The following is a 5852-nucleotide window of genomic DNA, read 5'->3' as shown; positions in this document are numbered from 1 at the left end:
TGTAGTTTTTAGGGGGCATTTAGTCACTTTGGAGGTTTTGGTGTCATTTTAGTAATTTTGGATGTTTCTGAGGTATTGGGTGATTTCAAGTGGTATATTTTATTTTGTTGATTTTTTATGGCTATTTTTGTTATTTTGAAGTTTTTAAGGGTATTTTGGGTATTTTAGATTTTTGGGTCATTTTAGAGATTCTAAAAAATTTTGATAATTTTAGAGGTCTAAAAAAAAAAAAAAAAGGATATTTTGATGGTTACAACATATTTTGGTCATGTGGGAATTTTTATGAGTTTTTTTTTTTTTTTTTCATTCTTTGGGTATTTTAAGGATATTTTGAACATTTTCAAGGCTTAAGGGTATTTTGCTAATTTTAAAAGTTTAAGATATTTTGGTAATGGTAAAACTTAGATTCTCTTATTAAACTTAAACACATATGTGTTGATTTAGAAAAATTAATGAGAAATGCTACGCTCATAACATTTTCGCAATAAATTTTATGTGGCAAATTATTATTAGTTGTTAATATGTCCACAACATTTTCACAATAATTTTTAAGTAACAAATTATTATTAGTTAGTAGATAAAAAAATAATTTCAGTTGTGAGCCTAAATTAGAATCAATAACAATTTATCACAAATGCGTAACATTACGAATTGGAAGAATAGATGGGTTGGATCGTGTAATTTAAATGGGTTGGATAGACAATTGGCAACAATAAATAGGTGATCCTGACCCATAAATATAATGACCCAACCCAAAACCCACTAAACTCGACATTTGCCACTTCTCAGCAGTCAGCCCCTCTCAATCTCACCGATATCGGTATATCACTAACCGCAGCAACAGTACTCCATCATCTCCCTCTCACGCCCTCCGGCATCCCTCACCGTAAGTTTTTTCTCTTTAAATATGGTTTAATGCTGTATAGTTGATTACATTCTGTGGAAGAAGAAGAAGCATGATAATGAGAATTAGTGTTAAAGAGTGAGAATGAGAGTAGTATTGTATTGTTATTATTAAGGAGAATATATATATATATATATATATATATATATATATATATATATGCTTGTTTTTGTGGCCACCTTCAGCTTTTGTGGGTGAACCGAATGCGGTTGTAATATATATATAGTATAGTATAGATGCTGTCCCCCTTTCAGACCAAGGGGGACGCCATGGTTTGCTTAGTGCTATAGTAACTATAAGTATCATATTCATAGTCATAGTCATAGGATCCTGTCTAAGTGTGTTTTGTTTATTGATTTCAAGTGGAGTTTGTGTTGTGCTGCTCTATTGGTGTTTTAGCATGAATTTGCTTACTGAAAGAAAGAAAGAAGGAAATTATGGAGATTTCTTTTTGTATTATACATTTGTGTCCTACCTTTTTATAATTACTTGTCAATGGTTTGCATTGTTCTTATTGCTAGTTGTTGAAAATTATGCAAGTATTATCATAGACATGATGCTGGGTGTTGCTGATTGCGGTATTAGACCAGCAAGTTTAAGTGAATCATTATTGACATCTCAGAAAATATAATATATGCAATTCTGTCATAGAATTTGTTTCCATACTAAGGGATACTAAGAGTTAAAGAGCAGCAGTTTTTGCCGCCTACCATGGTAGAAATCAGCTTGAATGCTTAATGGAGAACAAGATTACTTGTGTGTAACATGCTTCCTGGGCTTAGACTCAAGTTTCATTATGGTGAAATACTTTCTTAAGAAGATATTTTCTTGATATAACATTCAAAAAAGTGCTGCTAGAACCCTCTAAAGCTCTTGGTGGAAACAACTACACGTCTGAACTACTGAGTCTGTACTTTTTATTTGTTATACTTGTTTTCGCGGATCTAATAAGAAACCAGGGGTCAAGTTTATGATTAGTCTGTTCACTTATCCAAGCGCATCAAATACCCTAACCATCTTCTAATCCATGCCTAGGTCTAATTGGCTAACTTGAAAAAGAGCAAAGCTATGTTAAGTGAATTCTTTTATGGTTTGATCTAACCTTTGATTGGTCTCATGCATTGGTTTAACTAGTAGTAACTCCATCTCAGATTTTATAGAATCGTTGCCTTTTTTGCATAACACTCTTTCTTTGCAATTCTTTAGATTCTTCTATGTGATATCAAGTGGTAAAGTTTATCATCAATTCAACCTCTGTCTCTTTCTAGCATAAGATTCTTTCTTGTTTTCACTTTCTAGAATTTATTTTTGGTTGACAAATTGAGATTTATCAACAGATATATATATATATATATATATATATTTATGGAACTATACCTGTAATGTGTTTGGCATTCCTCCAAGCTCATGTAGCTCCTTCTCTATCCTACAATTTTCTCTAAATCGAGTTTCAGCTGGCACCATGTAAATTCACATACTAGAATGTTTGGTAAGGTAGCCCACTAGAACTTTAATTTTCCTTCAAGAAAAAAATTTATTGCAACATATGTTTGAAAAGCTCTTGTGCAATATGTTTCATAGGATCCTATCTAAGTGCTTTGTTTATTGATTTCATATGGACTTGTATTGTGCTCTATTGGTGTTTTAACATGAATTTGCTTACTGAGAGGAAGAAGGAAATTATGGAGATTTACTTTTGTTTTGTGCTATACCTTTGTGTCCTGCCTGTTATAATTACTTGTCAATGGTTTGCATTGTTCTTATGCTAGTTGGTAAAAATTATTCAAGTATTATCATAGACATGATGGTGGGTGTTGCTGATTGTGGCAATTAAATGAACTTATTTTCATGATATCGCGGCTCATTTAAGTGAATCATTATTGACATCTTAGAAAATAGCATATATACAATTCTGCCACAGCACTAAGTTCTTGTTTTCATACTAAGGGATCCTAGTCTAGTTTCACATAAAAGTTAAAGAGCAGCAGTGTTGCCGCCTATTATAGTAGAAATTAGCTAGAATGCTTAATAGAGAACAAGATTACTTGAGTGTAACATGCTTCCTGGACTTAAGCTCAAGTTTCTTTGTGGTGAAATACTTTCTTAAGAAGATATTTTCTTGATATAACATTCAAAAAAGCGCTGCTAGAACCCTCTAAATCTCTTGGTGGAAACAACTACGCATTTGAGCTGCTGAGTCTGTACTTTTTGTTTGCTTTACTTGTTTTTTTGAATCTAATAAAAAAGAAGGGGTCAGGTTTGATTAGTTTCTTCACTTATCTAAGCACACCAAATACCCTAACCATCTTCTGATCCATGCCTAGGCCTAGTTGTCTAACTTGAGAAAGAACAGATCTTTGTTTAAGTTAGTTCTTTTATGGTTTGGTCTAACCTTTTTTTGGTCTTGCACGTGGGGTTTCACTAGTAGCAACTCCATTGAGGATTTTAGTCGTTGCCTTTCTGTACATAATACTCTTTCTTTGTAATTCTTTAGACTCCTTTGTGTTTTATCCAGTGGTATAGTTTGTCATCAATTGGACCTGTCTCTTTCTAGCATAAGATTTTTTCTTGTGTTCACTTTCTAGATTTTTTTTTTCTCCTTGAAAAGTTGAGATTTATTTATCAAAAAATATTTTTTCTTCTTTTTTAGAACTATTCTGCAACGTGTTTGGCATTCCTCCATCTCATTCTCATGCCTAAAGCAAGTTTTAGCTGGCACCATGTAAATTCACATAATAGAATGTCTGGTGAGGTAGCCCACTACAACATTGATTTTCATTCAAGAAGCAAAATTTATTGTAACATATTACATAGGAGTTTTTCAAATATATTATTGTGTTCTATGCAATTAATTAACCGTTAAATTGCATTTGTACTTTCATGAGTTTCTTGGTGTCTGTCACAGAGGGGGAACCCCATTGTTTCTCTACTTTTTATTCTTTTACACTCCCAGGTAAATTTATTATATATTGATGATTGTTTCAGTAATGAATCCATCTCCCATGTGGGACAAAGTGGTATTCAATAAGCTAACGGAAAGGTTTGGGATGAATTCATTTCATGGCATTAGGTGCCTCACCCTTGTCTCCTTATGTCCTGGACTTTCTAACATGGATTAAGCCATTATGCTGCTGAGTGAGTTTTTGTTCTTAGGACTATGCATGTGCCCTTGTTTTTTCTTGTCTTAAAGAAGTACCTGGGTCTGGACTGTGGAAGAAGAGAGGTGAAGAGGATTTTTTTTTTTTTTTTTTTGGGGGGGGGGGGGTGGGGTGGGTGGAAAATAGGAAAAAAGAACAAAAGAATGCATAATAACTTTTGATTCTCAATGTATTGATGCAATATGAAGATGGACAAAACTTAGGTTCAATTCCTTAAGTGCAACACATTGTGTGCGTTTTGGCATTGGCTTAAAAAGCCAGCTTTTTATACTATTCAAAGCCAGATTTTTTAATTAAATTTAGACATCTGACTGTATTGATCAATGCACAACACAAATAATATTTTCTTTCCTGAGGAGAATTAAATTCAATACAGTTATGTGTTTGAATATAATTCGGAAATCTAATTTATAGCACTTAATCTATTGTACCTAAGTGAAAGGGCTGCTGTCTTGGTTGACATGGTTGTCATTGGAAGAGATCTTAAACAAGATTTCTCAAATATTATGCTGCTCTGGCTTTCTGATTTCACCTTCTTTAGATTTTTGACATTTTTTTTTTTTAAATGAATGTGATTTGCATCTGAGAGGTCATGAATTTGCAGAAGCTGAATACGGTGCATGAACCATTGACGTTGGAGAAAAGGTCTGCTGACTACGGTGCATGAACCATTGACGTTGGAGAAAGGGTCTGCTGACTACGGTGCATGAACCATTGACGTTGGAGAAAAGGTCTGCTGACTATGGTGCATGAACCATTGACGTTGGAGAAAAGGTCTGCTTACTCCCTCATTTACTGCAAGTGTTCAGTTTCAAGAACCTTTGAGCAATTCCAAGGGTTAAATTAACACTGAGTCTCCTACTATTTTCTTGTATTCCATCAGATATGTAATTCCAAGAAGCCTCAAGCAAAGGAGTTTTTGCGAAAACAATATATGATATGTTTGCGGAGCACTCTGTGTTGGACTCCTCTCAGTTAATTCTGTGAAGTTAAGAGTTTGTAAAGAAGCAGAGAACTGAATAATCATGCCAAGCATTCTTAACGTAGGGTTCCAAGTATCCTCTACGCAATAAAGAGATTCATAGTTAATTGCATGATGGAATGGTTGAAGCTGTCATTATCTGCTGAAGCATCCTGCATCATTTTTCTTCTTTTCTTAAAGAAAAAAAAATTCAAAATTAATTTATCATGATGTTCCTTGGATCATTGGATTACTCACACACACACAATAAGAAGCAATAATGATGGAGGATGTTTGATCTCTGCATAATTTTGTTTTGGGGTGTTTTGATCCTGTTAGTAGGCTCCAAGCCTTTTGTTGATGCTATTTCGCAGGAATTAAGAGTTGCGTTTTGGATGTACTCAGTTCTTAAGTTTTGCTATATAATAAAAACTTGTGTTTAAAAAATAAAAATAAAAAAATCATGATAATAAAAAAAAATGTTAACAATATCGAGTATCAAGTCTCTAGCACAAGAAAATTTTGTACATATGAATTTGGTCAGGATATTCAATGAAGCCAAGTATTTTGTTGAAGTTTCAGTAAGGGGCCGCAAAACCATGAAGGCCTAGGTCAAGCTAGACCCTGAACAAACCCACAAGAGCAGGCTTCAGCCTAGGCTAGTCGAGCCCAAGACCATGGCTACAGGGCAATCTCATGACGTCCTTGTGCAATATATCCCGCACATTAATAGGTGAGACCCTTGTAAAGAGGGAGCGTGTGACATAAGGGGGCCAAACACTTAGAAAGGTAGGACCATGCTTATATCTTTGTTTGAAATGCCAAAAGC

At 34.1% G+C, this 5852-nt stretch overlaps 1 long non-coding RNA gene across 1 annotated transcript; it reads left to right on the top strand.

Annotated features, from left to right (window-relative positions):
- Positions 1 to 723: 723 nt before the first annotated feature.
- Positions 724 to 5420, top strand: LOC126688778 (uncharacterized). Its single transcript, XR_007644349.1, has 3 exons — positions 724 to 886; positions 4667 to 4836; positions 4946 to 5420. It is a non-coding gene; the product is annotated as an uncharacterized LOC126688778 (long non-coding RNA).
- Positions 5421 to 5852: the final 432 nt, after the last annotated feature.

Source organism: Quercus robur, chromosome 6 (assembly GCF_932294415.1).
Source record: "Quercus robur chromosome 6, dhQueRobu3.1, whole genome shotgun sequence".
Classification (NCBI taxonomy): Eukaryota; Viridiplantae; Streptophyta; class Magnoliopsida; order Fagales; family Fagaceae; genus Quercus; species Quercus robur.
The sequence above is the reverse complement of the archived record's forward strand: the minus strand, read 5'-3'. Positions and strand labels throughout refer to the sequence as shown.